We start from the raw sequence: 19002 nt of genomic DNA, 5'->3' as shown, positions 1-19002 counted from the left end.
CACAAGGAAGTCTCTTAAATTAAGATTTTTTATTTGTATTTTTTTATAATAACAGGACTCCTTTAATGCGCCCTATAATCCGGTGCGCCGAATGTATAAAAAAAAAAAAGATTACAAATAAACCATTCATGGGCAGTGCGCCTTATATCCTATGGTCCGGAAAATACGGTATATTTGAGGAGTCAATTTATTAATGATTTATTATTGGTCAAAGTAATGCACTTTCCGGTACAGTTTTTTAAATTTTAATTTGCCGAAAGTTTTATTGATCACAAATACTGCATTTGTTTTCTTTTGTGTTATTATTTTAAAGGCCTACTGAAACCCACTACTACCGACCACGCAGTCTGATAGTTTATATATCAATGATGAAATATTAACATTGCAACACATGCCAATAGGGCCGGTTTAGTTTACTAAATTACAATTTTAAATTTCCCGCGGAGTTTCCAGTTGAAAACGTCGCGGAATGATAGTGTAGAGTCCTGGAAGAGTTGGTACTGCAGGGAAATCTGAGTATTTGTTCTGTTGTGTTGCGGTGCAAATATTCTCCTGAAATGTGTTTGTCATATGATTACACGTGTGTGACGTTATTGGTTGGAGGGGACATAGCCCAGCACCACTTACGGGTAAAAGTCGTCTCTTTTCATCGCGCAATTACACAGTATTTTGTTGCTGAAACTTTTGCAATTTGTTCAATTAATAATGGAGACGTCAAATAACAATGCTGTTGGTGGGAAGCGGTGGATTGCAGCTGCCTTTAACACCGAAACACAGCCAGTGTTTCTTTGTTTGTTGTGAAGCTTTAACACAGAGCGGTCAAGCGAACATGTTTCTCTAGGTCAACCAGCAAGTTTTTGGATGGGAAAATTGTGATATTTACCGGAGACTTGAGTGGATTACGCGACCTCATCCTGCAGCTCAGAAAGGCAGCTGTGATCTTGGATCCTTGGCTTCTCTCAGAGACACTGGCTTTCACCACAGCCATCCGACTTTCAGGTAATACTTTATAATCTCACTAAAATACTATTAACACAATAAGCAGATAAGGGATTTTCCAGAATTATCCTAGTACATGTGTCAAATTAAATCTGAAACTCTCCCACTGCCGCCGCCTGGAGCCGTCGCCTTTTCTTTTTTCTTGCTTCACTCTAACTTTCCTCATCCACAAATCTTTCATCCTCGCTCAAATTAATGGAGAAATCGTCGTTTTCTATGTCCGAATTGCTCTTGCTGCTAAGGAGCACCCACACCGGTGACGTCACGCGCACATCTTCTGCCACTTCCGGTACGGGCAAGGCTTTTTTTATTAGCGAACAAAAGTTGCGAACTTTATCGTCGATGTTCTCTACTAAATCCTTTCGCGAAAATATGGCAATATCGCGAAATGATCAAGTATCACACATAGAATGGACCTGCTATCCCCGTTTAAATAAGAAAATCTCATTTCAGTAGGCCCTTAATGAATTAGTTAATGTTTATGACAACTTTTTTTCCAAAACCCATTATAAAATGTGAGATACAACCGGATAATGCATACATGTATCAGTTGTTTTCAAAAGGGTTACAAAAAAGCTGGACCCCATACATTTACTGTGGGACCCCATTTTTATGCCTTGATGGGGTCCGTAGGACCCCATTTTGAAGATGCAATCCCTACAATGAAGCTTGGTGGCGACAGCATCATGCTGTGGGGTGATTTTCAGCGGCAGAAACTGAGAGACGAGTCAGGATAGACGGAAAAATGAATGCAGCAATGTACAGAGACATCCGAGATGAAAACCAACGCTTCCCATCCAACCTGATGGAGCTTGAAAGGAACTGCAAAGAGAAATGGGCGAAAATGCCCTAAGATAGGTGTGCAGAGCTTGTGGCATTGTATTCAAAAAGGCTTGAGGCTGTAAGTGCTACCAAAAGTGCATCAACCAAGTATTGCGCAAAATCTGTGAATATCTATGTATTTTTTTTTTTTTTTCAATACATTTGCAAAGTTAAAAAAATATGTGTCATTATGGGGATTTATGTGGTGATCAAAAATAAATTAATTTTTTTATTTGGATTTTTTTGGGGATGCAATGTACATCCCTATAGGATAGTACTGGTAAATATACAATATCAAACCATAGCCACTGTAGTTACTGGATTGGACTATCCATCCATCCATCCATCCATTTTCTGCCGCTTATTCCCGTTCGGGGTCGCGGGGGGCGCTGGCGCCTATCTCAGCTACAATCGGGCGGAAGGCGGGGTACACCCTGGACAAGTCGCCACCTCATCGCAGGGCCAACACAGATAGACAGACAACATTCACACTCACATTCACACACTAGGGCCAATTTAGTGTTGCCAATCAACCTATCCCCAGGTGCATGTCTTTGGAAGTGGGAGGAAGCCGGAGTACCCGGAGGGAACCCACGCATTCACGGGGAGAACATGCAAACTCCACACAGAAAGATCCCGAGCCTGGATTTGAACCCAGGACTGCAGGACCTTCGTATTGTAAATATAATCAAAACAGTTTTGCATTAGTATAACAGTTGGCATTCATTACTCGTTTTACAAAGACTGGGCCAATTGTATCTGCTGCAGCCACGTCTAGTGCAAAGTTCTTTCATGTTTATGTACACTGGGTGAACCAGGCAGATAAACGTGCAAATCTTAAAAAATATATATTTTACTACACACAGTGCAAGGAAAGATCTCTGAGGGACACCCGAGCGTTTAATCAATTTTAAGATGTATGATTATCTACAAGTAAAGTAATGGCATTTAGAAGTATTTAAGTCCCATTTTATAACTCTTTTGTTTGAATACTCTGGCCTTTAAATAGTCCCCGTGTTAGACCAGTTGACCTGCCGTCACTAAGGTTTTACTACTTACGTATAAAATAATAAATGTTCTAGCTCCATCCTATCTTGCTGATTGTATTGTACCATATGTGCCAGCAAGAAATCTTCGTTCTAAGAGCTCCGGCTATTAGTGAGTCCCAGAGACCGAAAACTGTCTACGGGCTTTAGAGCATTTTCTATTCGGGCTCCAGTACTCTGGAATACAGTTAGGGATGCTACCTCAGTAGAAACATTTAAATCCCATCTTAAAACTAATTTGTATACGCTAGCTTTTAAATAGACCCCCCTTTTAGACCAGTTGATCTGCCGTCCCTTTTCTGCTCTATGTAAAGATCAGGTGACCACAGACTCTCACACTATTAACTACAAACCCCAGTTTCCATGAGTTGGAAAATTGTGTTAGATGTACAATGATTTGCAAATCATTTTCAAACCATATTCAGTTGAATATGCTACAAAGACAACATATTTGATGTTCAAACTGATAAACATTTTTTTTTTTGCAAATAATGAACCTTACTATTTGATGCCAGCAACACGTGACAAAGAAGTTGGGATAGGTGGCAATAAATACTGATAAAGTTGAAGAATGCTCATCATACACTTATTTGGAACATCCCACAGGTGTGCAGGCTAATTCGGAAAAGAAGGGTGCCATGATTGGGTTTAAAAGCAGCTTCCATGAAATGCTAAGTAATTCACAAACAAGGATGGGGCGAGGGTCACCAATTTGTAATCAAATTATTGAACAGTTTTAAAACAACATTTCTCAACGAGCTATTGCAAGGAATTTAGGGATTTTACCATCTACGGTCCGTAAAATCATCAAACGGTTCAAAGAATCTGGACAAATCACTGCACGTAACCGATGATATTACGGACCGTTGATCCCTCAGGCGGTCTTGCATCAAAAACAGACATAAGTGTGTAAAGGATATCACCACATGGGCTCAGGAACACTTCATAAAACCACTGTTAGTAACAACAATTGGTTGCTACATCTGTAAGTGCAAGTTAAAACTCTGCTATGCAAAGCAAAACCCATTTATCAACAACACCAAGGAACGCCACTGGCTTCGCTGGGCCCGAGCTCATCTAAGATGGACTGATGCAAAGTGGAAAAGTGTTCTGTGGTCTGACGAGTCCACATTTCAAATTATATTTGGAAACTGTGGACGTGGTGTCCTCCAGAACAAAGAGGAAAATAACCATCCGGATTGTTATAGGTGTGAAGTTCAAAAGCCAGCATCTGTGATGGTATGGGGGTGTATTAGTGCCCAAGGCATGGGTAACTTACACATCTGTGAAGGCACCTTTAATGCTGAAAAGTAGATACAGCTTCTGGAGCAACATATGTTGTCATCCAAGCAACGTTATCATGGACGCCCCTGCTTATTTCAGCAAGACAATGCCAAGGCACGTGTTACAACAGTGTGGTTTCATAGTAAAAGAGTGCGGGTACATTCCTGGCCCGCCTGCAGTCCAGACCTGTCTCCCATCGAAAATGTGTTGCGCATTATGAAGTGTAAAATACGACAACGGAGACCCCAGACTGTTGAACGACTGCAGCTCTACATAAAACAAGAATGGGAAAGAATTCCACTTTCCAAGCTTCAACAATTAGTTTCCTCAGTTCCCAAACGTTTATTGAGTTTTGTTAAAAGAAAATGTGATGTAACACAGTGGTGAACATGCCCTTTTCCAACTACTTTGGCACGTGTTGCAGCCATGAAATTCTAAGTTAATTATTATTTGCAAAAAAAAAAAAGTGTATGAGTTTGAACATCATAAATCTTGTATGTGTAGTGCATTCAATTGAATATGGGTTGAAAATGATTTGCAAATCATTGTATTCTGTTTATATTTACATCTAACACAATTTCCCGACTCATATGGAAACGGGGTTTGTAGATCCACTCGATGTCCATTGCACCAGTCCCCTCCAAGGTTTCTCATTGTTATCCCTTAGGTTGAGTTTTTTTCTTGCCCTGATGTGGGATCTGAGCCGATAATGTCGTTGTGGCTTGTGCAGCCCTTTGAGACTCTCGTGACTTAGGGCTATATAAATAAACTTTTGTTTGTTTTAACGACTAAAATTTAAATATCTTATTTCCTTGAATTGCCGCCAGGCATATAGAATGCGCCTGCCTTGAATTACTGCCGGGTCCAACTCGCTTTGCAAAATAATTAGCTTATGCTTAGTATTACCGCTGGGTCAAACTCGTGACAACACGAGTGACACTTCCCCTGTCATCATTTTCAAAATGGAGGAGGCTGATTTCAATACCGGTAATTTGAAATTGCATAAAGGGAAGAAGATTAAGAGCTATTCAGTAGGATTTAAGGTCCAAGCTAATGAATACCAGTATGCTAAAAAGAACAGTAAGCAGCGATGATTTATTAATATACCTGCGGAGCCGACAGACAGGCAGGCCACGCTGAAGCCCAGCCCAAGATGGCGGCGATGAGACGGCGAGCGAGCAGAGAGGAAGAGCGGAAGAGTGACCTGGACTGAGGTTTTATTTAAAAATAAAAAAAGTCAAACTGCTCAATTCATGTCCTTCCTTGGTGGTTCTGGGAACCCGCAAGACGACGGTTTGAGACCGTCACAATACCATAGCTGCGTTTGTCAAATATGAGTCATTAAATGACTCCCGCCTCCTGGTGGTAGAGGGCGCTAGTGATCCTTCTTGCGACTACTCGGCTGCAGAAGTTAAATGAGTGACGTGATATGTGCTGGAGGAGGTCCATCCATCCATTTCCTACTGCTTATTCCCTTTCGGGTCGCGGGGGCCGCTGGCGACATTCCCAGCTACAATCGGGCGGAAGGCGGTGTACACCCTGGACAAGTCGCCATCTCATCGCGGGGCCAACACAGGTAGACAGACAACATTCACACACTAGGGCCAATTTTAGTGTTGCCAATCAACCTATCCCAAGGTGCATGTCTTTGGAAGTGCGAGGAAGCCGGAGTACCCGGAGAGAACCCACGCATTCACGGGGAGAACATGCAAACTCCACACAGAAAGATCCCAAACCTGGGATTGAACCCAGGACTGCAGGACCTTCGTATTGTGAGGCAGACGTACTAACCCCTCTTCCACCGTGAAGCTGGAGGAGGTAATAAAGGAAAATCTCCATCGAGACAGAGAGACTTTTAAAACTGAAGGAAGATAAGGAAAACTTCTATAAACAAGTTATCAATGCTTTTGATCAGAAAGAGCTGGCATGGACTATATTTACAAGTAAAGGAAATAAATGATAAATGGGTTGTACTTGTATAGCGCTTTTCTACCTTCAAGGTACTCAAAGCGCTTTGACACTACTTCCACATTTACCCATTCACACACACATTCACACACTGATGGAGGGAGCTGCCATGCAAGGCGCCCACCAGCACCCATCAGGAGCAAGGGTGAAGTGTCTTGCTCAGGACACAACGGACGTGACAAGGTTGGTACTAGGTGGGATTTGAACCAGGGACCCTCGGGTTGCGCACGGCCACTCTCCCCACTGCGCCACGCCGTCCCTTGAAAGACCATAATAACATTTTTGTTTTTTATTAAATGTGCTTTTCTTGATTGTATCCTTACATCACACTCACATTTTTACTGCATGCCTTTGGTAAGTGCCAGAGTGAGAAGAGGTTTTAAAAAAAGTAGCGCATTCTTACTTTTACCAAATGCCTTTGGTAAGCACAGGAGTGAGAAGAGGTTTTAAATTAACTAGCGCCCGGGCGGCAATTCAAGGAAATACGGTAGGTATTTTATTTTGAAAGGTCGCGGGGTAAAAAAAAGTTACTTTCGGGCAATCAATTTTGAAGTCTGTTTAAATGAGTAGCTGTTAATTATGAAACCCTTAACTAAAAGACGAGGTGGAATGTCTCACACAAAGACGCCAGATGGAGTTAATTAACAGCAGCGCTGATACACACAAGCTGACCTTACCAACAAGAACGAAAAAAAAGTTAGTAAACTCTGACAAAGTATATCAACTTCTCCCTTTACATTAAATAGAAGACACAAAGGACGCGACAAATCTCATCCCCCCTCCACGGCGAAGAGGAGCGGAATGAATGAGCTGGGAGGCAAAGATTTGCTTAACTAAATTCATAAACGTGTATCAATCAAAACCAGCGATAACATGCTGCTGAAGTTCGTAGCAAACACTTAAAACCACTCAAAAATGCCGAACTCACCTCCTAAACTCTTCCAAAATCCAATCTTCGGACAAAAAAAACAAACAAACTCTGGATTCCCAAAGTCCGCGTGGCTCCAAGCCCTTCCCCGCTCTATGAACTAGTGTCTGGGCTAATACAAGAACATGGACGTGACTCTCGGTGCACTTTGAATGGAGCTCTGGATGGACTAGAGAGCTCGGCGTCCCGCGGCCACAGGGAGTGTCCACGGCGGCGTCTCCGAGATGGTTCGGCGTTCCCTAATCATCTCCTGCCTGGAGGGAGGTGGGGGTAGTGTTGCCTTCACGTGTTGTCGGAGATCCAGACACGACCAATTTGTATACGTCACAGGAGGAGTAATACAAACTTTCATCTTGCAGCATAAAAGCGTATCATAAAAAAAGGTATGTTCAGATATTCTAAAGCTAAATTTACATTTCTTCTGGTCGTGCAAAGGCAGTTTCCTGGAATAAGTGGCAACGATAACGCAATGTTTTGAAATTCAACATGTACGTGAACATGTCATTCTGCATACGATCTTCCATCATTATTGCTCAACACCCCCCTCATGTGTTATAAATGTAGATCGCACAAATATTTATGGTCACAGTATGCTGTTCACAACGGTTAATGTATTACGGAGAGCTGACTATATTTAATGTATGCTGTGCACACATTTTAAGGTAGTTATTTAATTAGAAACCACAGCAATAATTGCATATTAAACATGCAATAACATGAATATGTTCCCGTTCTGATTAAGTAACAGGTGTGTTTTTTCCTTTATCCATCCATCCATCCCCTACCGCTTGTCCCTTAAACATATATATATATATATATATATATATATATATACATATATATCCACCCATCCATCCACTTTCTACCGCTTATTCCCTTTCGGGGTCGCGGGGGGCGCTGGCGCCTATCTCAGCTACAATCGGGCGGAAGGCATATATATATATATATATATATATATATATATATATATATATATATATATATATATATATATATATATATATATATCCATCCTTCCATTTTCTACCGCTTATTCCCTTTTGGGGTCGCGGGGGGCGCTGGCGCCTATCCCAGCTACAATCGGGCGGAAGGCATATATATATATATATATATATATATATATATATATACATGTGTGTATGTATATATATATGTATGTATGTATGTATATATGCATGTAGGTATGTATGCGTGCATGTATGTATATACATATATGGGACGGCGTGGCGCGGTGGGAGAGTGGCCGTGCGCAATCCGAGGGTCACTGGTTCAAATCCAACCTAGAACCAACCTCGTCATGTCCGTTGTGTCCTGAGCAAGACACTTCACCCTTGCTCCTGATGGGTGCTGGTTGGCGCCTTGCATGGCAGCTCCCTCCATCAGTGTGTGAATGTGTGTGTGAATGGGTAAATGTGGAAGTAGTGTCAAAGCGCTTTGAGTACCTTGAAGGTAGAAAAGCGCTATACAAGTACAACCCGTTTATATACATACGTACATACATACATATATATACATACATGCACGCACACATACGTACATGCATATATATATATATACATACATACATACATACATACATACATACATACATATATATATATATATATATATATATATATATATAGTTGTGGACAAAAGTTTACATGCACTTGTAAAGGACATAATGTCATGCTGTCTTGGAGCACATACTTGTTGGTCACAAAAAATATTGATGAAGTTTGGTTCTTTTATGAATTTATTATGGGTCTACTGAAAATGTAACCAAATCTGCTGGGTCAAAAGTATACATACAGCAATGTTATTATTTGGTTATATGTCCGCTGGCAAGTTTCACTGCAATAAGGCGCTTTTCGTAGCCATCCACAAGCTTCTGGTTGAATTTTTGACCACTCGTCTTGACAAAATTGGTGCAGTTCAGGTAAATTAGTTGGTTTTCTGACATAGACTTGTTTCTTCAGCATTGTCCACATGTTCGCAATGGGGTTTAAGTCAGGACTTTGGGAAGGCCATTCCAAAACCTCAATTGTAGCCTGATTTAGCCATTCTTTTACCTCTTTTGACGTGTGATTTTGGGTTCATTGTCCTGTTGGAACACGCAACTGCGACCAAGACCCAACCTCTGGGCTGATTATTTTAGGTTGTCCTGAAGATTTTGGAGGTTATCCTCCTTTTTCATTGTCCCATTTACTCTCTGTAAAGCACCAGCTCCATTGGCAGTGAAACAGGCCCAGAGCACATCTTTGTCCATGTGATCTGCAGAAAACTTTAGACGAACCTTAAGGTGTCGCTTCTCGAGCAAGGGCTTCCTTCTTGCATGGTAGCATCACAGTCCATAGCGAGCAAAACACGCTTTACTGTGGACACTGACACCTGTGTTCCAGCAGCTTCCAATTCATTGCAGATCTGCTTTTTGGTGGTTCTCGGTTGACTCTTGATGACAACCGTCAATGCATTTGACGGTTAAACACTTTTCTCTCAGCAGCAGGTGATAGCTTGCGTTTTTTTCCTGATCGTGGCAGTGACAAAACTGTGCTATGCACTTTATACTTACGAACAATTGTCTGCATAGTTGCTCTTGCGACCTTAAGCTGCATTGAAAAGGCTCCAAGTGACTTTCCTGACTTGTTCAAATCAATGATTCGTTTTTTCAGATCTGTGCTGAGTTTCTTTGACTTTCCCATTGTCGCGTTTGTAACCGTGTCTAATGACTGCATCGTATGAGCCCTATTTAAATGGGCTCAGAGAAGTCAACAGGCGTCGTCAATCATAATCACTCACATGAAGGTAAGAGGCCATGTCATTAAGCTAATTTGATGTGTTTGTAACTTTTCTACATCACCAAAATTGATAATGTAAGTTGCTGTATAGGCCCTGCGATGAGGTGGCGACTTGTCCAGGGTGTACCCCGCCTTCCGCCCGATTGTAGCTGAGATAGGCGCAGCGCCCCCCGCGACCCCAAAAGGGAATAAGTGGTAGAAAATGGATGAATGGAAGTTCCTGTATGTATACTTTTGACCCAGCAGATTTGGTCACATTTTCAGTAGACCCATAATAAATTCATAAAAGAACCAAACTTCATGAATGTTTTTTGTGACAAACAAGTATGTGCTCCAATCACTCTATCACAAAAAAAAAAATAGTTGTACAAATGATTGGAAACTCAAGACAGCCATTATATTATGTTCTTTACAAGTGCATGTAAACATTTGACCACAACTGTACCTGCTTCATTCTTTTCCATGATCTCATTTGTCTCTGTAAGTGTCTTAATGGTATTTTCCATTTCCTTAGCTACATTTTTAAATAAATCTCGGTTGTTTTTTTTCGATGCACTTCAAAGTGTTCCGTTCTTTTCATTTCAGAAGCAAATAAACATTTTCCTCTTCAGTCCAGCTGTTGCCTTTGTTTTTATTGAATGGGATCCGCTTCCGGGTTATGAAATAGTCGCATGCGTGAAACAGAGGGTCCCCTACTCGAGAGATTTGGTTTTCAATTGCGTAATTTAGGTGTGTTGACACGGATTTTCAAAAGTCAAATACAATCGGATTGAGGTGTTTCCATGGGATGTAGGATTCTTGTGAGCCAAATTATTCGTGAAATCAGACTAATTTAGTACATGGAAATGTATTGAGTGTCACCCTGCCTTCTGTGCAGGATTATTGTTCGCCACTGGCGAATGTTATGTTGTTAGCTCTATGCTAATGTTAGCTATGCTACGTCTTTGTTTGTTATGTCTACCTCATGCAATGCTAAGGAATCTAAGTTTTTTGCCTTAAGGCTGAAATATACTCTTGTGTTGCGTAGCTTGAGTCCCTCCCCCATAACGTCTTGTTTTATTTATAGTTTTTCCGTGGGGTGTGGTGCCAGACTTATAATTCTCTTCCAAAACACTAAGGAGCAGTGTCTCCAGAAGGAGCATTTGCAGCTGTTGTTGACTAGATACTGTGTGTTTCCTTCCCGTGCAGAGTGACGACAACCACTGAACCACAACATCAACATCATTGTCTACCACTGGAACTAATCATTCACAATCATCAGTTTACCTTTAATGGACGTTTTACTTATAAACCAGAAGAAAATACCTTATTGAAGACGGACTGTGCAACTTCTGAACGAGTCGCGACAGACGACACTATTATTTGTAACGCTATTCTGCCATTCGGGACGTGGGACAAAAGAGAGCTGTCATGTAATTGTAAATAAACAATAATGTTCAATAAGTTAACAACATGCCGGTGTTAATCTGTATGGTGTTGTTTGGAGTTTACAAATGTCTCTAAATAATTAGTACCTGAGAGATCATTGTCAATAAATGTTGACGTGTGTGAGAGAAATAGACGCGTGTGCACGAGAAAGAATATCTGAATTGAACCTGTTGTTGACGCAAGATTGACAATAAAAGTTGAAAAGAGTGCCGTACTTTGTGAGTTCTTCAAGGCGCTACAAAAACACAATAGGCTGAAAAACGACACATTTAGTAATTGTTTTTAGAGCGCACCGAGATATAAACTACACTATATCCGTTTTCATGCAAAATGTTTAATCAAAGTTACCTTATTTCATGCAATAATGTGTGCATTTCAAACACAAAGTCTGCCCTCCTGTAGTCAAGGACCATCTTTTGCAAATGCTGACCAATCACAGCTCTGCGTTCTGCGTCGCCGGTGACACGAGCTTAGGATTTTTGAGAGGTGCACATAGGCTACGCAGGAGGTTAAGCGGAGGCAGGGGGGGGGGGGGGGGGACCAGGCTTTAGACTTCCCATGCGCTTCCTGGTAGCACAACCTTTCTTTGTATTTCACCTTACCAAAAGAAGTACAAACCCCGTTTCCATATGAGTTGGGAAATTGTGTTAGATGTATATATAAACGGATTAAAATGATTTGCAAATCATTTTCAACCCATATTCAGTTAAATATGCTACAAAGACAACATATTTAATGTTCAAACTGATAAACATTTTTTTGTTTGCAAATAATCATTAACTTTAGAATTTGATGCCAGCAACACGTGACAAAGAAGTTGGGAAAGGTGGCAATAAATACTGATAAAATTGAGAAATTCTTATCAAACACTTATTTGGAACATCCCACAGGTGAACAGGCTAAATGGGAACAGGTGGGTGCCATGATTGGGTTTAAAAGCAGCTTCCATGAAATGCTAAGTAATTGATAAACAAGAATGGGGCGAGGGTCACCAATTTGTAAGCAAATTGTCAAAAAGTTTTAGAACAACATTTCTCAACTACGGTCCGTAACATCATCAAAAGGTTCAGAGAATCTGGAGAAATCACTGCACGTAAGCGATGATATTACGGACCGTTGATCCCTCAGGCGGTACTGCACCAAAAACAGACATCAGTGTGTAAAGGATACCACCACATGGGCTCAGGAACACTTCATAAAACAACTGTCAGTAACTACAGTTGGTTGCTACATCTGCTATGCAAAGTGAAAGCCATTTATCAACAACACCCAGGAACGCCGCTGGCTTTGCTGGGCCTGAACTCGTCTAAGATGGACTGATGCAAAGTGGAAAGGTGTTCTGTGGTCTGACGAGTCCACATTTCAAATTATATTTGGAAACTGTGGACGTGGTGTCCTCCGGAACAAAGAGGAAAAGAACCATCCGGATAGTTATAGGCGCGACGTTCAAAAGACAGCATCTGTGATGGTATGGGGGTGTATTAGTACCCAAGGCATGGGTAACTTACACATCTGCGAAGGCACCATTAATGCTGAATGGTCCATACAGGTTTTGGAGCAACATATGTTGTCATCCAACCAACGTTATCATGGATGCCCCTGCTTATTTCAGCAAAACAATGCTAAGCTACGTGTTACAACAGCATGGTTTCGCAGTAAAAGAGTGCGGGTACTTTTCTGGCCCGCCTGCAGTCCAGACCTGTCTCCCATTCAAAATGTGTGGCGCATTATGAAGCGTAAAATACGACAGCGGAGACCCCAGACTGTTGAACGACTAAAGCTCTACATAAAACAAATATGGGAAAGAATTCCACTTTCAAGGCTTCAACAATTAGTTTCCTCAGTTCCCAACCATATATGGAGTGTTGTTAAAAGAATAGGTGAATTAACACAGTGGTGAACATGCCCTTTCCCAACTACTTTGGCCCGTGTTGCAGCCATGAAATACTAAGTTAATAATTATTTACAAAATAAAATAAAGTTTATGAGTTTGAACATCAAATATCTTGTCTTTGTAGGGCATTCAACTGAAAAAGGGTTGAAAAGGATTCGCAAATCATTGTATTCTGTTTATATTTACATCTAACACATTTTCGCAACTCATATGGAAACGGGGTTTGTAAGAAACTTTTCCTACCTGCACGCTGCTCCTTAATGTCCTCACACATATCCGGAACACAACACTGCCATCATACCATATCACAACACATCTTCTATATATTGTGTTCGATTAATTACCTGCTCGCAGGCGTAGCGTCCAGGTCCAAATTCTGCTTGGTCTTGAAAGAGTTGGCTTTCTATTGCTGGTGAGATGAGGTTGAGTATGAGTTTTTACTATAGTTTGTATGTCGTACAAAGGAGTGAGATTATGCGGTCGTTTTTGGGGTTTGTAGGGTCTTTATGTGGTTTCAGAAAAGCGATTGCTCTTCGTGTTTGCCAGTCTTTGGTGGTGTGTGAGGTTGTCAGGCAGTCAAAGTAGAAAGCTTGCAACCATCTGAGAGCTTTTGGTCCAACGTGCTTTCGGAAGTCATTTGAAATTTCATTTATTTCTGCTGCGTTGTCCTTTTTTAGTTGTTTAATTTCGTTTTTGATTTCTGCATGTGTGACAGGTTCCAGTAGAGTTCCGTCATCTTGTTGTAGTGTTTGGTGAAGTTGATCCTTCATAACTTTTGTCCTTCTGATGCGGTTTGTAGGAGGCGTGCCATTGAGAATTACTTGATGGGCTATTTGTGGGGGCTGATTGATTGAGTTTAATTTTGAATACGGTTGTACTGTTACACCTAATGTGACCCCGGGTCTTATATTGGGATTCACAGGCAGCTAAACTCTCCGTTAAAAAGCTTCCTCCAAGGAACAAGTACGTGTTGTGTTGGACCACAAATTTGAGTGTGAAACTGTAATTACAAAAAATACAATCAGTCGTCAATCGAAATAATGTAGTGAAACAGAGCAATGTATGACATACAGGCATCAACACAAATCCAAATTTGACCATCTCATGTTATACTTTAAATTAAATGTACTTGAAATGTTTGCATTATCACAATAATCACAAATACAGACTCTAACACTAATGTACAAAATAAAACTTACTTATATTGCCACTCAAAATGTTTGTAAAAGAGGGGATGTCTTGGATAGATTAATACAACTGTTTAACCAGATCTTGACAAAGTAATGGAGCATTTCCTAATACATCATTTCCTGTTGCTGTTTATTGGCTGACCACTAACAAATGTAAAAACTATCACCCCTAGTGGCCTGGAATAATATACTGTTTTTTATTTTTACATTTCAATATAACATATTTACAAAACTCGTCTCTTAGACAAAATAAGATACAGTCTGTGATGGGTTTGTGGAAGATCTAAGAAGTTGTTACGTACAACCTTGACGTCAGTCTGTCAGACAACTTTGTCTTTGCTTGGGAGAGTCTTCACGATGATTCCCAGAGAACGGTGTTTTCCTCTATCATATTGGGTCTTTTGCTCTGCCACTTCTATAGACCTTGGAGCAAAGTGAGATACACCTTTTGCCATCGGTTCCAGAAGGAACTAGCTATTACCTAAACTATTTTCCATTAGTTTTTACATGTCGGCTTTCGTGAAATCTCCTGGTGTAGCTGAAATTGCCCGGAACCTCTAGGTAAATAAAGTTGATGGAGTCAGAATCAAGGGAGTCTCTGAATTAGAGGAAACTGGCACCAAAGGCCTTGTGTTAATAATAGCTGTTACTTCCGCCATCAATGTTGTTACAACCTTGTGAGTGAGCTTAGGGTTTCCTGCTTGTGAGAGCATTGAGTGTAGGATGCGTCATGTAATACCTACCATACGCTTTGATGTGCCACCCATGTCAGATGAATGAGGACTTTGCTTGCATAGGTAGACCTTTTTAGCTGTTTCGCTAAATTCTGAAGGAGTTATACTTTCAGTTTTTTTGGATGCACTAATAAAGTTGGTCTCGCAGTGAGATCTCAGGTGTTTGGCGGCTCCTCTGATTGCAAAGAATCTTCAAAGAGCATTGATAAAACTTAAAGAGCTCAGAGTTTCAATTATCTTGATGTGAATGGGTTTTGTGGACGTGTAAACAGGACTGCCCATCTCTTACTTCTGGCATTGTCCTTCCTTAGTTGGGTGTGTTGCAACTTTCCATGCTCCGAACTCATCCCAACCACTATAAGAAAATGGGGCTCCATTTGCAAGTGTTCTGTATATAAATCTGTCATAATTTGCTGCTCGGTTTTACTGTTTGGTTTCCTGTAGGTCTCACATACGTGAATGATGTTGCTGATATATCTTTTTCCTCCAACTAACCGTAAGCCTCTTGCTCTGACTGCTCTTTTAGTGGAGTGCCTTCCTTGGTGTTGTATTGCTTCATGGTGATGTCAGATGAGCAGTGTAACAATGTGATGCGTCCTTAGGATCAAAAAAGATTTAGCTTCATGACTTGACTTTTTTGACTGAATGACATCCTCCAACACACAGAAGGTCATTGTCATCCATGATTGGATTCAACTTGCGAAGGGAGCTTTTCTTGGGCAGGTCTTGCTTTGTCTGATGCATTTTAATTTATTTTGCATACACCAGGGGTTGGCAAGCCGTGGCTCCGGAGCTGCATGCAGCTCTTTGACCACTCTGACGTGGCTCAGCCGCAATCTTGCCAACCGCCTGGAGAGGTCCGGTAGATTTCCAATTTTAAGGTCTCTATCAGAAATCTCCCGGGTTAACATTTTTCGATTTTCACTCAGACATCAACTTTGACGACGTGCCGTGATGACAATGCCTCTAACACCCTTTCTACATGTCATCGCGCCAGGATTTTCACCATGCTATCTGTGTGCCGGCCGTCCGGTCACATTTTGGATGCGACCTCTATCTGAACGCATACAAAACTGCAAGGCATAATAGTTCAATAGCCATACAGGTCACACTGAGGGTTGTGATATAAACAACTTTAACACTCTTACTAATATGTGCCACACTGTGAACCCACACCGAAGAAGAATGACAAACACACTTCAGGAGAACATCCGCACTATAACACAACATAAACACGACAGAACAAATACCCAGAATCCCATGTATCCTGACTCTTCCGGGATCCATTATACACCCAGCTACCGCCAACCAACCGACGCACGGAGGGGTGGAGGGGGTGGGGGTTAGGTTGGTGGTAGCTGGGTGTATAATGGAGCCCGGAAGAGTCAGGATGCATGAGATTCTAGGTATTTTTTCTGTCGCATTTATGTTGTGTTATAGTGCGGATTATTCTCCTGAAATTTGTTTGTCATTCTTGTTTGGTGTGGGTTCACAGTGTGGCGCATATTAGTAAGAGTGCTGAAGTTGTTTAAACAGCCACCCTCAGTGTAACCTGTATTGCTGTTGAATAAGGATGCTTTGCAGTCTCTTACATGTGTCTGTAATAGCCTCGTCAAACACTTCTTTGGGCTGGCAAGCAATTTATACAAGCTGTAGAGGGCGGTAGTGCCATCATTGTACACCCTTATTATTGTTCATTGGGTGTACACCAGCATACATTCGAGAGAATAATTACTCTGAAATTCGGGAGTCCCCCGGCAAAATTGGGACGGTTGGCAGGTGTGACGCTGCAAAGCGGCATTTATATAAAACTTGCGGGCCGCACTAACATTACATTTTCATATTAAGCTGCGGGCCGCGTGTCTGAGACCCCTGGTGTATACATAGCACAAAGCAAAAAAAAAACCTCTGTATGCAGTATTATTACATTACACATTTCAAAGAGTAATGTGGCTCCCATTGTTTTCTTTACTTTGTGAAACGGGTTAAAATGGCTCTTTGAGTGGTAAAGGTTGCCGACCCCTGGTATACACGATATGTTAGAAAAATCTGATAATTGTGTGTTCTGCATGCCTCAAGGCTTCATCTTTGAGACATTTATTAGAGCTGTGCCAGACTCAACGACTATTACCCTCTTTGGACTTCTTGAAACTGTGAAAGATGTGATGAAGGTAAGCCACAGCTCTTACAACAGACATACATCCACATCGAGCTTTGTTGGAAGCGTGATTAACATAATTTGCTTGGCGCAATGGTAGTGGCAAGCACCATCACATTTTGTTTGAACTTCAACATCAGTTAGTTCAAACAAGCCTTTTATTCAGGGGCGATGTGTTTGAGTCCCAGAACCATGTTGTATTGTACAACATTGTACACCACAATAGCTTCTTTGCACATTGAATCTATTTCTTCAAATAAATCTTTGCAAGACTAAATTTCCGTTTTTCCTTTACCGTTTAGCCTACGTTTTGTTTGTACATTTTGACCCACGTTCACTGTCCAGCAATGAGGGAGGTAGTCTCGAAGACCTCTACAGATCAATACTATTTACATGCAAATGGCTTAAGGGTGATAGAATTTTGTAGCAAATATACACATAAATACACTATATGTAGCTTCAATCAAGTTCACTCTCTCAAACTTCCTCATTGACCTACGCCCTGCCTGCATCGCAGACTTCATGTGTGCTTCTCAATATCTTTCTTGTTTTTAGAACACCATGAAACTGTTATGGCTAGTTCTCACAGGACTGAAAGATTGTGGACTCTGTGTATGGTAAACTCAAAATAACATTGATATAATATATACACATCCTATAGTTTTAATTAGGTACACAACTTCTGTTAACGAACAATGGCTCCGCCAATGTGCCTCCGGGTGGCTTTTTTTTGCCAAGCCACCTGGGCTATTATTCCTTGGATTCACCCCACCTTCAGGAATACTCTTTCAGAAAGGAGCGTATTTGTTTGGGCCATGTACTATGAGAAGGACACATACTGTATTTTCCGGACCATAGGACTCACCGGATTATAAGGCGCACTGCCGAAGAATGGTTTATTTTTAATCATTTTTTCATACAGAAGGCGAACCGGAATATTGGCCGCAATAAAGGAGTCAAATTCGACTGAGACAGCCCTCGCAAAATTGACTAATGATCTATTGCTAACGATGGACTCATCTATGTTGCTCCTCCTCGATCTTAGCGCTGCTTTCGATACCGTCGATCATAATATTTTATTAGAGCGTATCAAAACACGAATTGGTATGTCAGACTCAGCCCTGTCTTGGTTTAACTCTTATCTTAATGATAGGATGCAGTGCGTCTCCCATAACAGTGTGACCTCGGACTATGTTAAGGTAACGTGTGGAGTTCCCCAGGGTTCGGTCCTTGGCCCTGTACTCTTCAGCATCTACATGCTGCCGCTAGGTGACGTCATACGCAAATACGGTATTAGCTTTCACTGTTATGCTGATGACACCCAACTCTACATGCCCTTAAAGCTGACCAACACGCCGGACTGTAGTCAGTTGGAAGCGTGTCTTAATGAAATTAAACAATGGATGTCCGCTAACTTTTTGCAACTTAACGCCAAAAAAACGGAAATACTGATTATCGGTCCTGCTAGACACCAACCTCTATTTAATAATACAACTTTAACATTTGACAACCAAATAATAAAACAAGGTGACTCGGTAAAAAATCTGGGTATTATCTTCGACCCAACTCTCTCCTTTGAGTCACACATTAAAAGCGTTACTAAAACGGCCTTCTTTCATCTCCGTAATATCGAAAAAATTTGCTCCATTTTGTCCACTAAAGACGCCGAGATCATTATCCATGCGTTTGTTACGTCTCGTCTTGATTACTGTAACGTATTATTTTCGGGTCTCCCCATGTCTAGCATTAAAAGATTACAGTTGGTACAAAATGC

The 19002-nt window shown here is 41.2% G+C and overlaps 1 protein-coding gene across 7 annotated transcripts in view; it reads right to left on the bottom strand.

Annotated features, from left to right (window-relative positions):
• The window catches only part of myo1b (myosin IB), a 117090-nt gene extending 102625 nt beyond the window's left edge, over positions 1 to 14465 (bottom strand). For 3 of the 7 annotated variants that reach the window (XM_061918479.1, XM_061918482.1, XM_061918481.1), the window contains exon 1: positions 7048 to 7333. The gene's annotated coding sequence lies outside the window, so the exon portion shown is untranslated. Of the gene's footprint in view, positions 1 to 7047; positions 7334 to 13490; positions 14147 to 14345 lie in introns of those variants that run through there. The other 4 variants (XM_061918484.1, XM_061918483.1, XM_061918480.1 and 1 more) reach the window with 3 other exon arrangements.
• Positions 14466 to 19002: the final 4537 nt, after the last annotated feature.

The sequence above is a fragment of the Nerophis ophidion genome, linkage group LG13 (genome assembly GCF_033978795.1).
Source record: "Nerophis ophidion isolate RoL-2023_Sa linkage group LG13, RoL_Noph_v1.0, whole genome shotgun sequence".
Taxonomy (NCBI): domain Eukaryota; kingdom Metazoa; phylum Chordata; class Actinopteri; order Syngnathiformes; family Syngnathidae; genus Nerophis; species Nerophis ophidion.
This window is presented reverse-complemented; position numbering and strand designations above follow the sequence as displayed.